This window comes from Bombyx mori, chromosome 6 (genome assembly GCF_030269925.1).
Source record: "Bombyx mori chromosome 6, ASM3026992v2".
In the NCBI taxonomy this organism is placed as follows: domain Eukaryota; kingdom Metazoa; phylum Arthropoda; class Insecta; order Lepidoptera; family Bombycidae; genus Bombyx; species Bombyx mori.
In genome coordinates this window covers 7,658,801-7,679,058 of record NC_085112.1, presented here as the reverse complement: position 1 = coordinate 7,679,058, position 20,258 = coordinate 7,658,801, and the positions used below count along the sequence as shown (strand labels likewise).

General features: G+C 36.7%; 1 protein-coding gene across 2 annotated transcripts in view; it reads right to left on the bottom strand.

Moving 5' to 3' along the window:
• Nucleotides 1–1,662: 1,662 nt before the first annotated feature.
• LOC101744668 (autophagy-related protein 16-1) overlaps nt 1,663–20,258 on the bottom strand; it is a 168,092-nt gene continuing 149,496 nt past the window's right edge. For both annotated transcript variants that reach the window (XM_038011746.2, XM_038011747.2), the window contains one exon: nt 1,663–5,978. The gene's annotated coding sequence lies outside the window, so the exon portion shown is untranslated. The remainder of the gene's footprint in view (nt 5,979–20,258) is intronic.

Sequence of the window (20,258 nt, the reverse complement as noted above, 5' to 3'; positions counted from 1 at the left end):
GTACCCATACCATCTACTACCTACATGATGCGGATATTCTTGAGGTTTTGAATAAAAATAAAAATATGCAATGCTAATCAAAATTCATATCGCTAAAATTTATGTAAATGTGAATACTGTAATCATCCAAAAGACAAAACGAGAAAAAACAAAGGTGGAGCAAAGATGGCCGGTATTACGAGATTGAGAATAAAGCTTTTCTCGAGCATGTAACGGATTGTATTAATTTGCAATTGATTTTGCACGTCGACTAGCTGTTCTTTGTGTTCGGTTGCAAAGGCATTTTTCGATTTGTGAGCGAGACAATGTTGTCTAGGAATTGATGTAGGTTGTGGTCATCGTTTCTCGTGCCGTATCGTATCGTTATTACCGTGTCGCTATTTGAAGATTATCTTCGGAAACGGCTCGGCGTGTATTCGCATGACAATCATAAACGCCACAAACACACCTGTTAAATTAAGCCCGCTTCTAAATCCGACCGGTTTGAAATAATTACAGCTTAAACAGTGCAGTTGGCATTCACTGTAATTACGATTCCATGTTCAATTTGCGTGCCGTAATAAGTTCGCGTTATGTTGTTTTTGCGCGCCAAAAAAAAGAATACGAACAAAGTGCGAATACAGTTATTTTGTTTTGCATATCAGTTTCGCTGGTCCATCAGTAGATGTCAGCTTGAGGGTACAGGCTATTTCGAATCGGTTTGTCCATTAGATGAAAACAACCCGTCCATTGTAATGATGTTCGTTGCTTACATCCATCAAGATTCTGTCTTGATAAAGCAAACTATTAACAGAAACACACCTGTTGTTCGCGTAGGAAGGATCCGTGATAGTTAATAACATTGGTTTTCACACATAAAATCAAGGTTTTCGCGTCTTTTCGTTACGACAAAAACATAATAGTAATGAGTTGGAAACTTTTCTTTTTTATTTTGCGCACATTTTATTGTGTGGCGAGTTGCCATGTCGTGATGATTACGTTATTTATATGAAAGGGATGAAATCGTTGAGGTAATTGTACGCGTAATGCGGTTACCGCAACCGATGTGGTTTACTCCGGCGCGGTGAATCTTGGCTGCTTTGACTAATTGGCCATATTCTGTCATTACCGTCGTTATAATAGAGGAGGTCATTAGGCGAGCACGAGCGGTGGCGACCGACACGAGTCGACGGCGCGGCCTCTGTTAATTTACATACGAAATTGTACGTAAAACTGGAAGTGAAACTATATCGTATTACGCTACTTTCAATACGAAACAGAACGTTTATCTAGTTTTAGAAACATGTTTGTATTAGCCACACGCGGCATCTGTAAATTCGTCACTTGACCCGCAATACTCCCACGCGGACACGTCTATGTCTGCACCCAAGTATAGAATGAGTTATTGTTAGAGCTCTCCCCTCGGGTACCAGTATAATTGGAGAGACGGCCGGGTCAATGGGTGATGACCGAACTCGACCAGTAAAACCACACGTTAATAACTTCACCTGAATAAATCACGGGTAACGGTTGTATTTCTTCGCCAAATGAATGTTAATTTGACAAGTCTAGGATGAATGTGCGAACTTAATCATAACGCTTGAGCATTGAACTTCAATTGGTTCGAGCGAAAAAAAATCCATTACTACATTAAAAGGTAATTGACGAATAAAAACTCGTGTATTGTAATAACACATTTATTTTATACCGAATATACCTTTCGCAGAATAGAAAATATGACTAATACACATACTAGCGTGGAACTGGGTTTTGTGAGTGCCGTACCTTAAACACGCGATAGCGTCCTATAGTAAACGGACACAAATATATTATAAAAAAATATTAAAATAAACAGGCACAAATCTCAAAACCCGATTCAGTACAACTAATCATTATGCTTAAGTTTACTTACAACAGTCAATTAAGTCAAGTGTTTATCACTTCATGTTTATTACTAACACAGAGCCCTAAAATTACTCCACGTGATGCATTCTCAACAGCTAGCTGTCTTTATAAAGATCAAATTTTCATATTTACACTAAATTTACACAATTGAAAATAATGAAATGTGTGAATCAAATTTTTAAACACTTGGAATACAGCAGTTAATCAAAACTATTTATAAACATTTTTCGTTAATATGAAACATTTATTACCGCTTAATTACTAAACAAGGCACGTATTAATATTTAGACGCGGCTCTAATTCATTTAGTTAAAACTGGAAGGTGAGTTTATTTTATCACAAACTAAATATGAGTTACAATTTATCAAACAAATAATAAAATAAAGTATAAAGTAAATGGAAGCTATTTTAGGTTCACAGCAACATATTCTGGGTGCATTAGCATTAAAATAGCTTAAATGTGTCACATCAAAATACGGGACTCGTAGAAGATGATTAGATGGTGTTAAGAAAATAAACGCATATCATAATTTTTATTAAATTGTTTTCAAACTCGAATCGACAAACCAGAGCTATAAATTTTGCTAAATTACATTAAATAGCCCTTCGGTAATGTTAATACATTTCTCAAAAACTTTTAAATCTATTAACTTGTTAATCATGACTGGTTTGCGAAAAATATTTCAAATATTTATATATTTTTTTCCTCATTTATATTTAAAAAAAAAAAAGATACACCACTAACCGTTAAACGTAAACATATCGCACGAAATTTATCACACTCGTAAAGCAGTGAAAAAAAAAAACATCTCTCTTAGTTCGATAGTGACTAGTAACAAAATAAAATGTCAACGGCTTTTAATAGATGCGAGCTGCCGTTATGAGTGTTTGTGGAGCGGTCGACACTGGAAACGTGGATCTTATACGATAGTATGACACAATACCTGGCAAGAATCATCGTGGGCGTTAGAGAGACGAGGACATTGTTCAGCTCCAAATGCAAATCTACCTGAAAGGCACCTATTATTAGCGGGGCCGAAGGTTAATGAAGCGTGATTTAACAGCGGCGCCGGCACTTTTTTCTTTCACGAACACATTGCAGTACTGTCGTGTAATTAAGCGGCCTGCATATGTAATTATACGTGAAAATAGTATCGTGTTGGGGGTTCGTTGAACTTTCGTGTAAAAAAATGTGGTAAAAACAGACTGCTTACTGAGAAGTGGCACGGTCCGGCTGTCAAAACACACGTCACAGGATTATGGATGTGACGCCCGGGGCGGGATTTTTTTTTTTTTTTTTTGAAGTTTATGGCCTGGTATCTAGACCTTTAGGCCACCCGGGGCGGGAAAAATACTAACAGGGTTGCCAGATATTATAATGAAATATTTCAAAACAACTCCTTATGTTGCCAATTAAAAAAAAAAACTACTTCAAAATTACTTTAAAAGTCGTGATATTTTCTAGAGCTGAACAATGGTATGATCTAAAAGTTATTAACGATACATGTAAATTTTACTGGTTGCATAATTTTTGATGTTGCATGAATGATATGACAGCCCTGTGGTCGAGCCCAGGTTTTATCGGCTCAACAGTTTATTGATCGCGCGGCAGTCGGTGGTCGCCGAAGCCCGATCATTGTTTGCTAATGAGAGCCAAGCACAGGTGGCCTTATCCTGCACGCTCGAGGAAAAAGAATATCATGTCTTATTAACGATAAAATATTCTATTACATATTCTAAGATATTCGATCGATTGTGTTTTACTTAGCTTACGTTTATAAGGAGGAGCGGCTACTACTTCGGACTTGCCATCAATAATGTAAACAAATACATTACTAATGAGCAGCCAGCCGTCGTACCAGCACTCGTGAACACATTATACTGAATGTGTGATAACATAGGACCTCAAAACCGGAAACAATGATACTAGTGGAGGAGCTCAATGTTGAGTCTGCGACCTCTGGCATCAGAGTCACACATGTTATCGCTGCTATTCATGACTATTCATACATTTTAACCGCCCTTCTGCAAGTTATCTTAGTTACTAAGAGTGCGCAATAATTCATAATTTTATTATTCAACTTACACAGCATAACATATTTCTAAAACATCGTTTACGTTTAAAATATATAAATTTATAAATCGCACATATCCGTACATCAGTACTCATAATAAAATATAAGCAGGAATGACATTAAGCTATGCGCACAATTGACGGAAGGCCTATATGCTAAGTTGGTCTAAGCCCAAGCGCATACTGTGCGTTCATACCGGTCCGTAAATTTAGTTTTAAGGATATTTAAGACTGCATTCAGACGGAAACCAAAAAATGGTCACCACATTTGTTCATTATGTTCTTGGGCTTAATTTGTATTACAAAGTTCGTACGTGTTTATTTTTGTATCAAAATTCAGTAAGCAGACGTGAATCGCAACATTAATTTCTCACTAAAAAGGTCGTTCACATCTTAATGTTAAATGTTATTAGGCTATTGTTGCCATTTTTTCAATAAAAATACAGTCAAACTGTAGATCTTTTTGTAACTAACTATACTTGAGAACTTAGATATCTCAAGGTGGGTGGCGCATTTACGATGTATATATCTATGGGCTCCAGTAACCACTTAACACCAGGTGGGCTGTGAGCTCGTCCACCCATCTAAGCAATAAAAAAAAAGAAAGCTTACTGAGGACTTTGGGTTTCTACCTCACAAATAATACGTAAGTGGGGGTAATTAATAGCACCGAAGATGTTACCAAAATGTGACGTGATCATTCTACTAAAATTATCTGAAGCTTGGCAATTAATTATCAAAGTTTCACTAATAATTATTCAATACAAAGAGAAAAAAATTTAAAAAGAATATAGTTGTTGTTCGAAGCTATGAATGTGCGTCTACAACCAAACATGTGTTTACTTGTATTGTATGTATTTAAATCATACAACATTGTATTGTCAAACTCGTTACAGGAAAAATATTCGCCTTGTGCAGATTGAATTATATGGGGCTTGATACGACCGTTCTCAACAGCAAAGAGTTACACATGTATAGTAATGTATATAAAAATATTTATCGTTTTATTAAGGTGTCTACAAAAAATCATTCGTATTGCTATAGCAAAATTAATGGGAGTAGTATATGAGGAAGTGGATTAGGAGTCTGATGCAAAATATACCTCGGTGAAGAAACCATTCTTCGCCCAGCCTCTCAAATAGAAAAGAAAACAAGTTTACATTTTCTGAGCCCGCAATGGAAAGCGATAATAGTGAATTAATAGTGAACCTCCACCCTGCCTATTTCTGCCGTGAAGCAGTAATGAAGGGTGGGGAATTTGAAGTGCGGGGCAGCCGTTGTAACTGTTCTGAGACCTTAGAACTTATAGCTCAAGGTGGGTGGCGCATTTACGTTCTAGATGTCTAAGGCCTCCAGTTACTACTATTTTACAGGTGAGTTGTGAGCTCGTCCACCCATCTAAGCAATAATAATAATAAAAAATCGTAATGACTGAAGCTACCGCTCGTCACATTTTTGCGTTACACAAAGCATTGTTACCTGTAATTTTTTTATTAGGATTTTTTAGTATCCGTCTTCGCACGTTGGTCGAAATTCGATTTTAATCATTCATATCCCAATTGGAAACCGGGTTTTAGTTATATAGATTACTGTTTCTCGAGTAACTACTTCTAAGTACTCATTTTTGAGAACGGCACTTATACAGTCTGTATATTTATTTGTGAAATGTTAAGAGTGTGCATGGTGAGGTGAAACATAGTTCTCACCACGTTATAGCTCAAACGTCAAAGGCTTTTCACAAATCACAACACAGATTCGTTCATAGCTTGAAGACGCATGTTCATAGCAAACGGAATTTTTGATGCATCACTCTCACATTTATAACAGCTTAACGAAATGTTAAAAAAATGTGCATTTACAACATTTTCTTTGAGGACTTATACAATTAATAATATTTTACAAAAATATATATGAAAAATTGTCGTTACGTGAACCGATGGAATATGTCAGTGGTAAATCCACGTATTAAATCGAACACTTCCCCGCTGTCGTCTGTCGCAATCTTCTCTTGTTTACATGCCTGCAAAAATGGAAACACGAAATATTAAATAAATAATAATGAAAACATTGATGATGTGGTCATTTTTAAGTAAAAGGATCTTAATTTTTCCAGTCTGTTCTGCTATTCCTGTCTCATCTATTCGCAGTGGCTGGCAGCAAGCATGTTGCAAAGGCTACATACCATAATTCTGTCTATTTATTAAGCAAATCATTTCGATTTGAGGGTAGAACGTAACCCTCGTAACAACACGCAAAAACCTAATCAAAATTAATTCAATAAAATATAGTCAAGTTTTATCTATATTTTTTCCTCTATTCCATTATTCTTATTTTGAATTTAAAGATTTTGTGAACTATTGCACTGTCGTTTGAATTGAGGTGACATTTGTTAAGAACCTTACTGCCAAATTCGCCGATTTTCTGAATTAGTGATAACTTTGTAGCAAGTAATTAAATGGATAAATATAATTATAATATTGTATTATATCATAATTTAAGTTTTACGTTGTGGTGGGTTCTGGTAGCCACTTAATATCTGTTCTCTTCTGCCCGTCTAGTTAAAAAAAATCAAATTCCGTGACACTTTTATTGAACGTGAAAGTTAAAATCGCATTAAAAAATGAAATTATTAAAAACAGAAAAAACCCTATCGATGACTTCATAATGAGTCATCGTATATGTTCATTTGTGCCCAATTCGAGGTTTTTGTGTTAAAGATAACTTATGTTGACACGTTGTTTAATTTATCATGAACGTAACGGTTGTCAAGAGAAAAGCTTCATTTCTATATTATAATCTTATTAAAGATAAAGCTCGGGGCATATTTTTTGAACAGTTTAACTCAATAAAACTTCGTTCATCGTATCGATCTCAAAAATAAATTACCTATGCCTACCAATTTATTTATCTCAAATATAAATAAATTGGTAGGCAGCAGCTTGGCTCTGCCCCTGGCATTGCTGAAGTCCATGGGCGACGGTAACCACTCACCATCAGGTGGGCCGTATGCTCGTCTGCCTAAAAGGGCAATAAAAAAAAAAAAATTAATAGAAATGCTATAATAGCGAGACGAAAGTACTGCATACAGCATTAACTATTCAAGTTATTGTTTAGTGTATTATTTTATACTTTAATAGTGGCGGTGGCCTGAAAGGCGACCGGTGTACGTATAAATTATGGCTTAATTCAAATCCTAGAAATAGGGACACTTTTAAGACGACTAAACTAAACGACGCGACGAGCCTATAGACATCACAGCGTGTATCTTGCCACCTATATAATCAAAGCTTGCCACCCACTTTGAAATATGAGATCTGCGTCTTATTTATATAGTAACTCTACTCTTCAAACCGGAACGTATTAGTTCTATAATTATTAGTTATTAGTTAGCAGGTGTTTTTCAGAAATCGGCATGCGCCTGGTACCTAAATATTTTTTAATAGTGGGCTCACAGGATACTCCACTACTACTACTCTTTTTTAAGTACTTATATGCGTATCTAGCCTCGTGCAGGTAATAAAATTAAACATGCAGCCTTTGCAAATTTGCGTAATGATATGACAAATTGTGTGTACGCCGGTATCGTGCTTATTTCTGCCGCTAAGTGGTCATGTTTTCCGGTTTGAAGAGCGGCACAGCAATTATTCAAATATTAGAATTACCTATACTTTCATCATCATATCTGAACCAAGGTGGCATCACGTGTTATTATCATCTATAACTTATTTATCTATAATTAATTTAAATTACGGGTGGTAGGACCTCTTGTGAGTCCGCGCGGGTAGGTACCACCACCCTGTCTATGTCTGCCGTGAAGCAGTGATGCGTTTCGGTTTGAAGGGCGGGGGCAGTCGTTGTAACTATACTGAGACCTTAGAACTGATATCTCAAGGTGGGTGGCGCATTTACGTCGTAGATGTCTATGGGCTCCAGTAAACACTTAACATCAGATGGGCTGTAAGCTCGTCCACCCATCTAAGCAATAAAAAAAAAATATAACAAGAGAAGTACCTAAATCGAAAAAATACGGTAATGTGTTGTTAAGAAGCTGGAAAAATAATTTATTCGCATTTTTACACAATCATAACTAGTATCGCCTATAATTATCTATAGTCAAAATTGGATAAAGGCAAAATTAAGTACTTTAATTTATTCATCAAGCACGTATAATTTTTTTCTTACGTCTTACCTAACATTCTACAGAAATATAAGTATCATTCTCTTTCTTTATAGTTAATCGTGAATGACGTACTTCAAGTACGTTTTGTTTGTGTACCTACTGTTTTTTTATTTATTAGATAATGTAAGATGATAAATACATTTTTTATTAGAAACTAGCGACCCGCCCTCGCTTCGCTTTGGAAACATAAAATTTTATTATTAATAGCAGAGTTCCGCGATGTTACCTGCGGTTATTTTCGTATCGCGGGTGACGCCGCGGGGCGAAGCTAGTCTAAAAAAGTAGCCTAAGTTACTCTATAGATCATCAGCCATCTATCAATGAAAGTCTCGTCAAAATCGGTCTAGCCGTTCTAGAGAATAACCGGAACAAGCAGACAGACAGACAAAAATTAAAAAAAAGTTATTTTGGTGTATGTACCTTATATATATTCATATGCACGTAGTAAAAAGCGGTTATTTCAATGTTACAAACAGACACTCCAGTTTTATTTATATGTATAGATGCGACATGAACGCTGTAACCGGTGAGTGAAGGAGATGTTTTTTTTGTTAGTAGTAAGTTACGTACATACATTAACAAAACAAGACATACAATAATCCTTATCGTTTATCGCTTAAATACATTAAACTAATCCATTTCGACGTTTGAACAGTGATCAAAGAGTCGTTCTCTCGATAAATTTCAGTTCGTACACTCGAACATGACGATTCGTGATATGAATTTGTAAATAATACCGCTCTCCGCGTTTCACAGTCCAACGTTCGAGGGCATCAGATAACATCAATTAAGATATTAGTCAAGTGAAATGTACCGAGATTCAAACAGGTTAAGTGTTGCTAGACCGTTATTTTATAGGTCGTATATTCGTGCGTTACAGTGCGGTTCGACTGTAACGATATCGTATAATTGTATATCTACATAATATATATTATTGAGCTTGTTGTTGAAGCAGAACATGTTATAATAACCTAAAGATATCTCACGATCGATTCAAACAAACATCGAGTCGTAAATGTTACGTTGTTAATTTTATTCCTTTATTTATTATTCGTGCACTGTATTGGATTTGCTCTGAATTAATATTTCAAAATATTAGCTAAAGTACTTACTGACGAATTAACTGCATTTTGTAGAATTCCAAAAACTTATCTACAATACAAAATACTGCAACAGAAGTGAATCTGCACCTTATAAAAAAAAAAACTGTTTTTTCATGAAACTTATTGTATTTTAAAAAACATATATTTAAAATATTTCTGGTATCTTTATGGAAAGAACATATCGAAACTATAATTTAGCTTGGTAAGTTTTTAAAGTCAGTAAAGTTTTTCTGCTTTCAAATAGAGGCAGTTTATCGATGTTTTGAGAGAAGAGCTCCTTTGTGCCGATTATCAGAAGACAAGTATCAGCTTCCAAACCGCTGAACATCATAGTTACGATTTTCGGCAGCGGGAGGTCGGTCGGCTTTTAATTGGGGCACAAGGGAAAGATTCTTCATTATCTGTTCCCGTCTGGAGACGCGAATCAGTCAACATTGAACATGAGGCTTTTTTTTATTGCTTAGATCATAGCCCACCTGGTGTTAAGTGGTTACTGGAGCCCAAAGACTTTTACAACGTAAATGCGCCACCCACCTTGAGATATAAGTGCTAAGGTCTCAGTATAGTTACAACGGCTGCCCCACCCTTCAAACCGAAACGCATTACTGCTTTACGACAGAAATAGGTGGGGTGGCGGTACCTACCCGTGCGGACTCACAAGAGGTCCTACCACCAGTAATTACGCAAATTATAATTTTGCCAGTTTGATTTTTATTACACGGTGTTATTCACCGTGAATTCTCGGGATCGGTTAGAAGACCAGACCACGACGACGAATTCCTTATCGTGCTAGGGGAGCCGGACGCGGCTCTTGATCACCAAACAATTAACCAACATGTTCGGGCTGTCGGGTAGATAAGTAATACTTTTATTTACTAACTAAAACTAGCCTAATTTTCTTAAGGAATAAAATAATACATCAGTTCCAAAGAGTAACAATTCAAAGATATTATGTTCTTTTCAATAATTATGTTAGGGGAAATAATTGTAGCGGGCCTTAGCAGAGACCTATTTCTAACTGTGGATTTCTGTAGGCTTATCAGGATGAAGTTGAGTAATTAGGAAGTTATAACTCACGGTAGTTTATTTACAAATAATTATTCAATTGTTCTGATATAATTGAAATATACATATATTTTAATAATAATAATGAAAACGTCAATTTTTTTTAAGTTTGTTAGTTAGTCTTTAATTGCTTCTGTGTAGAACAGAAACATTTGTTAGCGTGAAAAAAAATGGGTGTGGTAAAAAAAAAACTATATAATTTACCGAATTTTCTTTAAGGAAATTTTAAGTTATAAATAATATTGTAACAAATTCTAATACTTTGGTTTCAAAACAAATTGTCAATGTTACAATATTACATGGTTTCAAAAATGATTCTGAGGTATTTATGGTACTTAAACAGCTATAAACAACTATCGCTTGATTATTCTTCATAGTTGATACTATCGCGCCGATTAAACTAATGTGTTAGTAATTTCGGTTCATTCGTTTTTGTTTCGAGACAATAAAAATCCTCTGTAATGATTCGAAAGTAACACAAATGGTACAGTGATAGCATATAAACGCGTCAAGATAATAATTTAATAACGATATTAGTCTCGCTCGGAGGCAAATCGCTCAGTTTACTTAAGAGAAAAGAAAAAAAAAGACTATATTCGGCACACATTTTTAAAACAAGAGATAGTATCGCAAAAACTGTAATGAATGGGACGAGGCAATGATCATATTTCGTGTTCATTGTTGCCGATTTCTCAGGTCGATTTGCTAATAACAGCTATTAGCCCGCCTCCGGTCGCCTCTCGTGACGTTGCGTGTTGACTACCGGCCTTGCCTCCCACAAAAAAATATAATTATTCGTAAAACGGTAACACTTAATTGATCCCCCTGTGTGTGGACTACCATACGGTAAAATACGTGTCACGTTTTTTCTCCTATACTACCGTACCGCCGGTGATCAGTGATCAAAAGAGAATTTATTGACGCGCTGTCAATATTTAGAGTTAATTCCAAGTGTAAAAGCTTAATTAGCTGTAAAAAATGACAGATACAGCTATCGTGTTAAATCAAGATTTATAATCCGTTTAAAATGTATTATTGTGATTTCGTTTTCATGAGTTAAACATTATACCTTTGTATCTACACTACTGAAGCTTCATTTGATTCGATACTGTACACTTATCCGCCAGCTGTCAGATGTGTGTATGAATTAAAATTAATTAAAGTTAAATTATTCACTAACCGTTTTGGGGAGTAAAAAATGAATGGTTTGGAAATTTTGTAACAAAAAAAAAACAACGAATTGTTGTGAAATTTTATTTCAAATGCAAACGTAATATAATTTGGATGCATTTTTTGTTCTAAATAAATTACAGTGTACAACTGTATCAGAGAAAAACCGCCGAAACCCACGCACCGTGAAATCGTTACAGTAATCTTCAATCGCTGTCAAAAGGTATGGTGGTGTGTTCGTAGTTAAAACAAACAATTCGTTTTTTTTTTGTTCGAAGTGAAAAAACGATGTTAGTACTTTTTAGCTTAATAGCACGTTAAAGATGTCCATATTTCGTATACTCTAAACTGCTTCACACGAAGCCGTTGACCTCACGCATCAGCTGATTTTAATAGTTATATAACATGCAGTACTTCAGTAAGATCTATTTATTTTTGTCATACTCGACGTTTTTTAACACAACAGTTCCATTACACACATTATATTAAAGAGTGAAGCGTGAACGGTCATCAATCCTACTCACTCGCTGTTACCAAAACCGAATATCGTTGCAATCGTTTCACTGTAGTACTGTTACAACTCTACTCTAGTTCTTGTAGAGATCCATTATAATTAGTTCGTGTAAAAAATGTAATTATCCTGCAACAGTGTCGTGCAGAGTACAGTTATACAAATTAAGCTACGTGACAAGTCGATCGGAATTCGGTGTGTTATAATGATTGGCGTGCTATGATGGAATGCGAAGTGCACAACACTACTGGGTATTATCAGGATCCGAAACACTTGACGTGTATTCAAATTTTTTATTTATATGATATGGATACGGGTTGTTACTAATTAGCGTAGCACACTTTTAGGGTTGACACTTTACTTTTCACATTTATTTATTTAATATAAGGTAGGTAATAGATTCCGTGAACCGCGCACCGTACCAACATTTCGATCGTGAAAGAGCTCAATATCAAGGAGAGACTATCGTCAACAGTCCAAATACGAATCCTCAAGTTCTTCAGGCACATCACTCGTAATGAGGACTCCATTGAGCGGTTGGTGGTGCAAGGGAAATTCGAGGGCAAAAGATCTTGCGGACGATCTCCAACACGATGGACCGACCTCATAAAGTCTGTGACTCACTCCAACATAAATGATTGCTCTCACTCTGCGAAACATCGTGCCACATGGCGTCGCATCGCGAGAGCATCGGTATCGTAGGATCCGACTAATGCATGACCACGAACACTCTGTCAAGAGTGTACGAATAGGAAGAAGAAGGTAATATATAGTTTGGTTTAACTCCTTTCTATTGTTAAGACTATTTATATACGTATAATGTACAGACACATTGGATTACACTGTTTTATTTATATGTTTTGATTTTTAATTTATTTCATATTTTTTTAGTTAATTATTATAATATTTTGAATTTAAAAAAAAATACGCTGACTATGTAAGTGCATATATTAAATATGTTTTACGAACATAGTCGTACAAAAATATTACGACCGCAATAGACGACTAAATAACATTATGTATAGATAATGCGAACAGAAGTTACAAAATACTAAAGTCTGATCGAATTAGACTCAGAGTCATGGTGTCCGCCGCGGAGACCGCAAAACAACGGTATCCCGCCGTGAAGTTAATGTTCTGAGACATATTTGACGTACGAATTTTTACTGAAAAAAAATGTTCGTACTAAGCTTTGACAGCAAAAAAAGAAAAATATTCAAGAAGCATTTAAAACTTTGTAAAACACATTACACAAATTCAATCTCAATCATCGCGATAAACAACGCGAACATCAGTCATTCACACTTCAAGATACCGATCGGACTAAATAAAGTTTTTGTTATTATTTTTATTAACCCAATAATCATAGTTATTGACCTTAATTGATGATTGAAATTTCTTTTCAACAAATCCATGTCAGTCCACAAGTGTTCACGTACTGGCGTAGATTGAAAAAAAAAAAGCAGACGGGACGTTCTAATACTATATTCTATGCACGGCTCTTAATTAAAATTTCTATGACAGGTTAGTATAAAAACACAATAGGTTCGAAGTAGCTCTCCTGATGGGAAATGAAAGTGTGCCATCAGTGTTACAACAAAAACAAAGATACTGATCACGTACAGAGCTGGAGTATTAAATTTTCCGCTTCGTTTTGGCGACAAACGGTTAGTGAACGGTCCATCGCCGATGCCAACTATTCCAACACGGAGACCGTACAACCGCGCTCTTACTAAACACTAATACCACTACAATTCCTTTTGATGTTCGCTTGTTTATTTTATGCACGATCGCTTTTTCACTGTTTTTGATGTCATTCAACTGTTTTGTTTACTTATATCGAGCGACCATCTAGATTTCGCTTTTAATCAAAAATTCAAATCGAATTACGCTGAACAATTCAAGCTTAAATCGTATTACGTTTTGCTTTGCGGTAAATAAATTTATAATTACATATGTATTAATACAGCATACAATTTCAGGTCGATGTGAATGTTTCTATGGTTGATTATAATGGTTAGCATCATTAAGTCGATTGGCAGCCAATAGACAACTGATGAATGACTGTCAAATAGCCACACACCGCACAATTATAGGCTGTGTCGAGCGCCCGCAGCGACACTAACGACCAAATGTTAAGGATCTTTATAATAATTATTACTGGCTATTTCTCTGTTCGTTTTTTGTTGGATCACCCTCATTTCTGCCATTTCCCATTGGCATTTCCTTGTTATTTAATTTGTACGTAAACTATAATATTTCCTCGTAATTTTGTTGTTGAGATTAATATTGTGAGCGCTCATCTACACTTCGCTTTAGATACATTGCCTTCAAACGAAAACATAAGGCTAGTCTGTAACGTCTCGTACTTAAGACCACTCCCGTGGTGTGGCAGTGTCACAACACATAAATGCTAAAACATAAATTAGTTTTTTAACGATTTTCTATAAAAACATTTTCAATAACTTGGTTTAAATTAGGTGTGTATTGTGGACACTTTTATTAACTTGAGCTGTATCTGTGTATCGGAATATTTTATCGTAATGTTAAGTAGCTTAAGACGGTCGATTAACCTAAAAATTGTACTCGAATCAAGGACTATTTCGACCTAATAAAATACTTTTAATATTATAAATAAAATTTTATTATTTTGACCTCATATCCTGACCGAGATAATGAAATAAGTATTTTAATTATTAGTTCGGTTTGTCAATAAAGGGTTTTACTTTATGAGCTAATTATACATTTATTGATATTTCACGTAGGAATACAGCTGATAAATAATTAGGTCTGTTTACGAGAAACGTATTGATGTCAATAGCGCTTTCAAGAAGTGTCATAAAATGGGTTTTACACTAATACAGTTTGAAAGCCATACAAAAATACTGTTGCTTGAAATTAACTGAAATAAAGTCATCAACTTTTACAAAAATACTTTAACTTCATATTCCATTAGATAGAACACTAAATATTTCAATTAGTCTTTGATCCACACTGTTGTTAATCGAAATACATATTCTTAAATAAGTCAGCGAGGTCAGTTTAAGGATTATTAAACCAAGTCAATATCTTTAATATTATAATTACAAGCATTTGAGACACGTAATTAATTTTAAATTATTTTCCTTATCTTCTTATCCTTTAGCCAAATGTTCATCCTAGCATTTACCCTCGGTTTCAATCGCTTTAATATGAAAACAAACAATCCCTCGGGCATAGTTTTTTTTAATTCTGGATGATAGGTACTTTATATCTTTTATTGTACCACTGACAACGTCACTGTTCTCGTCGAACCTGTCGCTTGCAACGAAGGGTTCCGCGAGTAAATTAACCAGACACAGCTCACTGAGTTTCTCGTCGAATCTTTTCAGTGGATCGCATTTCCGATCCGGTCGTAGATTCGGTGAAGCACTGCTCTTGTTAGGGCTAGTGTTAGGTTAGAGCCTCGTGAGCTCACCTACTCGCCCGGAGAATCTGGTATGACCCCCTGAGGTTACTAGAATAGGTAGGGAAAAAAAACGTGTGGCACTCGGTAACTGCCGCGGTAAAGCTATTGCATAGAATTTTTATTCTTCTTCTTCTTCTTCTTCCAGTGCCTCTTCAATCCTGAAGGTTGGCCGTTAGCTTTCTATATTCGTTTTTATCTGCAGCCAGCCGGAACAGCTGTTCGACGGAGGCAATACCGGTCCACTCCCGGATATTCCGGAGCCATGATTTCTTTCTACGCCCAGCACGTCTCTTTCCGTCCACTTTGCCCATAATTATCAGCTGCAGCAGCATGTATCGATCGTTCCTGAGCACGTGGCCGAGATACTCTATCTTGCGCTTTTTGATAGCAGGCAGCATTTTCCGGGACATATGAACGCGCTGAAGCACGGTTTCGTTCCTGACCCGTCTGCGTCCAACCAATGCGTAACATGCGACGGTAGCACCACATCTCGAATGCCTGTAGGCGTCTTGTAGTGTCCTCTTTCAGGGTCCACGTTTCGCAACCATACATGACGATAGGCCAGATATAGCACATGAGTAGCCTGACTCGGAGCTTTATATTCAGTTGACGACAGCAAAGAACTTTCCTCATTTTATTAAAAGAGGCTCGAGCAGTTTCTATCCGGGTCTTGATTTCTTGATCAGATTCCCATGCTTCGTTTACCCAAGCCCCTAAATACTTGTACTGTCGTACCCGCTCTAGTTGTTTCCCAGCTACAGATACGCTTGAACTCAAATCCGGGTTTCTTGAGACTACCATGAACTTGGTCTTACTTATGTTTATCGACAACCCGGCTTCTTCGCTGCACTCATTAACCTTATTCACAATTGCTTGCAAATCGGCTTCCGATGCTGCAATAAGGATAGTGTCGTCCGCATAACGCAAGTTGTTAACGACCCTGCCGTTGATTCCTATTCCCACTTCAAGGTTTTCAAGAGCTTTTGACATCACAGCCTCTGAGTAGATGTTAAAAAGCAACGGGGATAAGACACACCCCTGCCGGACCGCACGACAGATCTCAACTTGGTCGGTTTCCTCATTTTCGACTCTTATCGTAGCCACCTGCTTCTCGTACAGGTTGCGGATGATTCTGACGTCCTTACCATCCAGACCAATATCACATAAAAGGCTAAAAAGTTGATGATGTTTAACTCGGTCAAATGCCTTTTCGTAGTCTATGAAGCACAAAAAGACATCAGTTTGCATGTCTCTGCATTTCTGTACGAGAACGTTGAGAGCGAAAAGAGCTTCTCTGGTGCTAACACCAGATCGAAATCCAAATTGGCTATCGCCCAGTTGTTCATCACATTTTGGCCGTATTCTATTCTGTATGATGTTCAAGAATACTTTTAGGACATGGCTCATCAGACTAATCATACGATACTCTCCACATTTTTTGGCATTTTGCTTCTTGGGTATCGTGATGAATGTGGATTTTAGCCAGTCACTAGGAAGATTGCCTGTTTCGTAGATGTTGTTGAAGAACTGTGTGAGAACGTCCAGTTGATCTTCTTCCAGCAACTTTAGTATTTCGATCGGTATATTATCAGGACCCGGTAATTTACCTGTTTTAGCAGCTTTCAAGGCCCGCAAAACCTCAGATCGCAACATAGCTGGACCAGTCCGATCAGTGATCGGTGAAATGTTCCTTGATGAGTCCGCAAACATCTCTGCAACATAGTCACACCACACTCTCTTTTTGCCATCGGTGTCAAGAATGAGGTTCCCACCTGCATCGGTCAGAGTATTCATTGATTTCCGTCTATGACCAACCATTTCCTTGATGTGCTTGTGCGCATTGAAGCTGTCATGTTTACGAAGGAGATCTTCCAAGTGCGCGCACTTATTGCTGTAGTAATCATTCTTGGCTTTCGCAATCTCTTTTCGAATGGTGACATCGATTTGCTTATACATTACTGGATTTGTACCCTTAAATTGCCTCCTGTCTTCCATAAGCTGCAAAATTGAATCTGTCATCCAATCTTGTTTTTTGACCAGTTGTGATGGTTGGAGGTATTGGTGACATATATCTTTTACACTTCGCTTTAGACTAGTCCACGTGTCGAGGTCAGAGGCAGTGGTTTCAGTGCGACGATCGTTGGCCCATTGATTAATAGCGGTGTGGGTCTTCGCTCGTGTGTCGGGCTCAGCAAGCTTCCGTACGTTTGGCCTTCGATCCATTCTCTTTGGCTGCAACTTCTTCAGCTTGCATGCTACGTCTACCACCACTGGGTTATGATCTGACCCAATGTCTGCACCGGGGTAGGTTTGCGCCTTCTTGATACAATTTCTATACCTTCTGTTGATCATAACATAGTCAATTTGGTTTCTGACTACGCGGTCTGCTGTATGCATTAGTGATGTCCATGTGTATAGCCGACGTGGTGGTAGCTTAAAGAAGGTGTTCGCAATTATGAGGTTATTATCCTGGCAAAACTCAATAAGCGTATCACCTCTATCGTTTCTGTTTCCAAGGCCATAAGCACCAGTCACTCCAGGAGTAATGGTCGAACCCACCTTCGCATTCATGTCACCCATAACGATAACTAACTCGTGATTCTTAGTAGATTTTAATAAAGTATCAATAGCCCTATATAAGTCCTCTATCTGGCCCACTGGTTTATCCCCTGTAGGCGCATAAACTTGGACAATGTTGATGTTAAACGGTTTGGCTTCTAATTTAATCAACATGGCCCGGTTTGAGAGGGGAACAAAATTTATGACTGATTTGGAAATTTCCTTTGTGAGAAGAATTCCCACACCATATCTTTCCAATCGTTGGTCTCCTCCTGAATAATACAGGACGTAATCATCCGATATAAAATTTGTGCCTTGGTCTGGCCATTTGGTATCACTTATGCCAAGAATGTCGACATGCAACCGTTTAATTTCTTTTATAACATTGGGGAGCTTTCCATCTTGTTTTAAACTTCTCACGTTCCAAGTTCCTATTCTAAGAGTTTTCCACCCGGAGATTCTTAGCACCCCTGTCCCATTTAAGGAACGCCGGGTACTCGGGGCCGTGGCTATATTTGACTTTTCCATGAAGCTAACTACTAGGGAATTTAGTGCAGTGGTTTCCCGTTGCCTTCTGCACCAGACCTTTTTGAGATTATTTAGATCTCAAGGCTGCTGAGGCCTCTTCCAACCAGTTTCCTGATCAGGAGTATGGATATACCGCCATTGCTCGGAATTTTTATTAACTTATGCAATTATAATTAGACAATGATAATTTAATATTAAAACAATAATAAAACAAGACCACGCTATATTAAACATTAATAAAAGCAAAACCTTAACTGTCCTCTTCACACTCATAAGCTAGACCGCGCGAGAGAGAGATGGACAGACTTTTCATGATGCGCATGCAGTGTGACGTCACGCCACGCGCTTATTCACAAACACTACACAAGCGCAACGTGTGTTTTGCTGAACGCGAGCTACATGGTAGGCGGAGTGAGGGGTGTAAGGTTTTTTTCGTTACGGAATTTCATGATTCCGCTCTCAAGCCGCGCTCAAGGACCGCGATAAAATCTATGCAATAGCTTAAAAATCATCACGATCGACTGAGGAAATGAAAGCGTAATAAACAAATACAAAAACTCACTTTCGCATTTACAATATTAGTATGGATCCTTTATTATATCATGGGATAAAATGAAATGGGATTAAATAGTGGTTGGAATTTTCTGAGACGTTCATTAAAGTCTAAAAAGTCAATTGACTTCTTCAACTTATTCGAGAAGCCGCGTGTAGCGATTGTGTTTCATTTTCCCACACTTGGCAAATTCTTCAGATGTTAAACGATTTATTACCTAATATTTTATTACCTAAATTACCATGAATTTATATTTAAGCACTCCGCATAATTTCACTTCTCGTCTTTCCGCCTGGAGAGTCGTAACAATAGAAAGGGTGGCAAGCATTTACATGAATTACATTTTTTAGTCTCAAATCAACTTAACTTTTTTTTTAAACTTCATATTACTTGTCAGATTTAAGTTTTTTCTCCGCGGCAGGGAGTCGGTGGGACTATACGGTACTGTCGGTAATTACCTTAACAGCCCTTGCAATAAAAAAACCCTTCAAATTATTTTAGTATGGTCCAAACGTAAACAAGATGAATAATTAATCATTTGTTTTAAATATAACAATATTCCGGATCAAAGTTTATTAGCGAAATGAATATCTCAAGAGAGAGTTTTATAATTCAGCTAAATCTAGATTGGTTCTGTATTTTATAAAGTAGTTTTATTCTAAAGTAGAGCAAGCGCACACACATTTTAACTATTCAACAAAGATAACAAAATAAAATTTATATTTGAATGTTGTATCTATTTGAAGAAATGTGAATTGTTATTTTCATTATTATTAGGGATCAAGTTTACCGTTTAAATATAAGGGTGATAAAAATATTGAACGTCATAGTACGCATTGTCAACTATTAGTCAGAGTGCTGCAACTTTATCTGGAAAAAATCGTATTTAATTCATATACGCGAATGATTACCGCGGTAAAGTAAAGGCTAAATGTACCTGTGAGCTCGCATGGGTAGATACCATGATTCTATTATTTTTGCTGCTGTGTAGTACGTTTCAGTTTTCGGATGCGGGATATACAATCCAAATAAAATTTCAAAATCCTTTCTCAAGGTTGGCAGATGGCGTCAATAATATTGTGATCATTAACATTATTTAATCATGCGCGTTATTCTGCGGAGTTAATTTGTGTCTAAGTTTTTTTTTTCCTACTTAAGTTGAGAGCATTGAGAGGCTATTTCC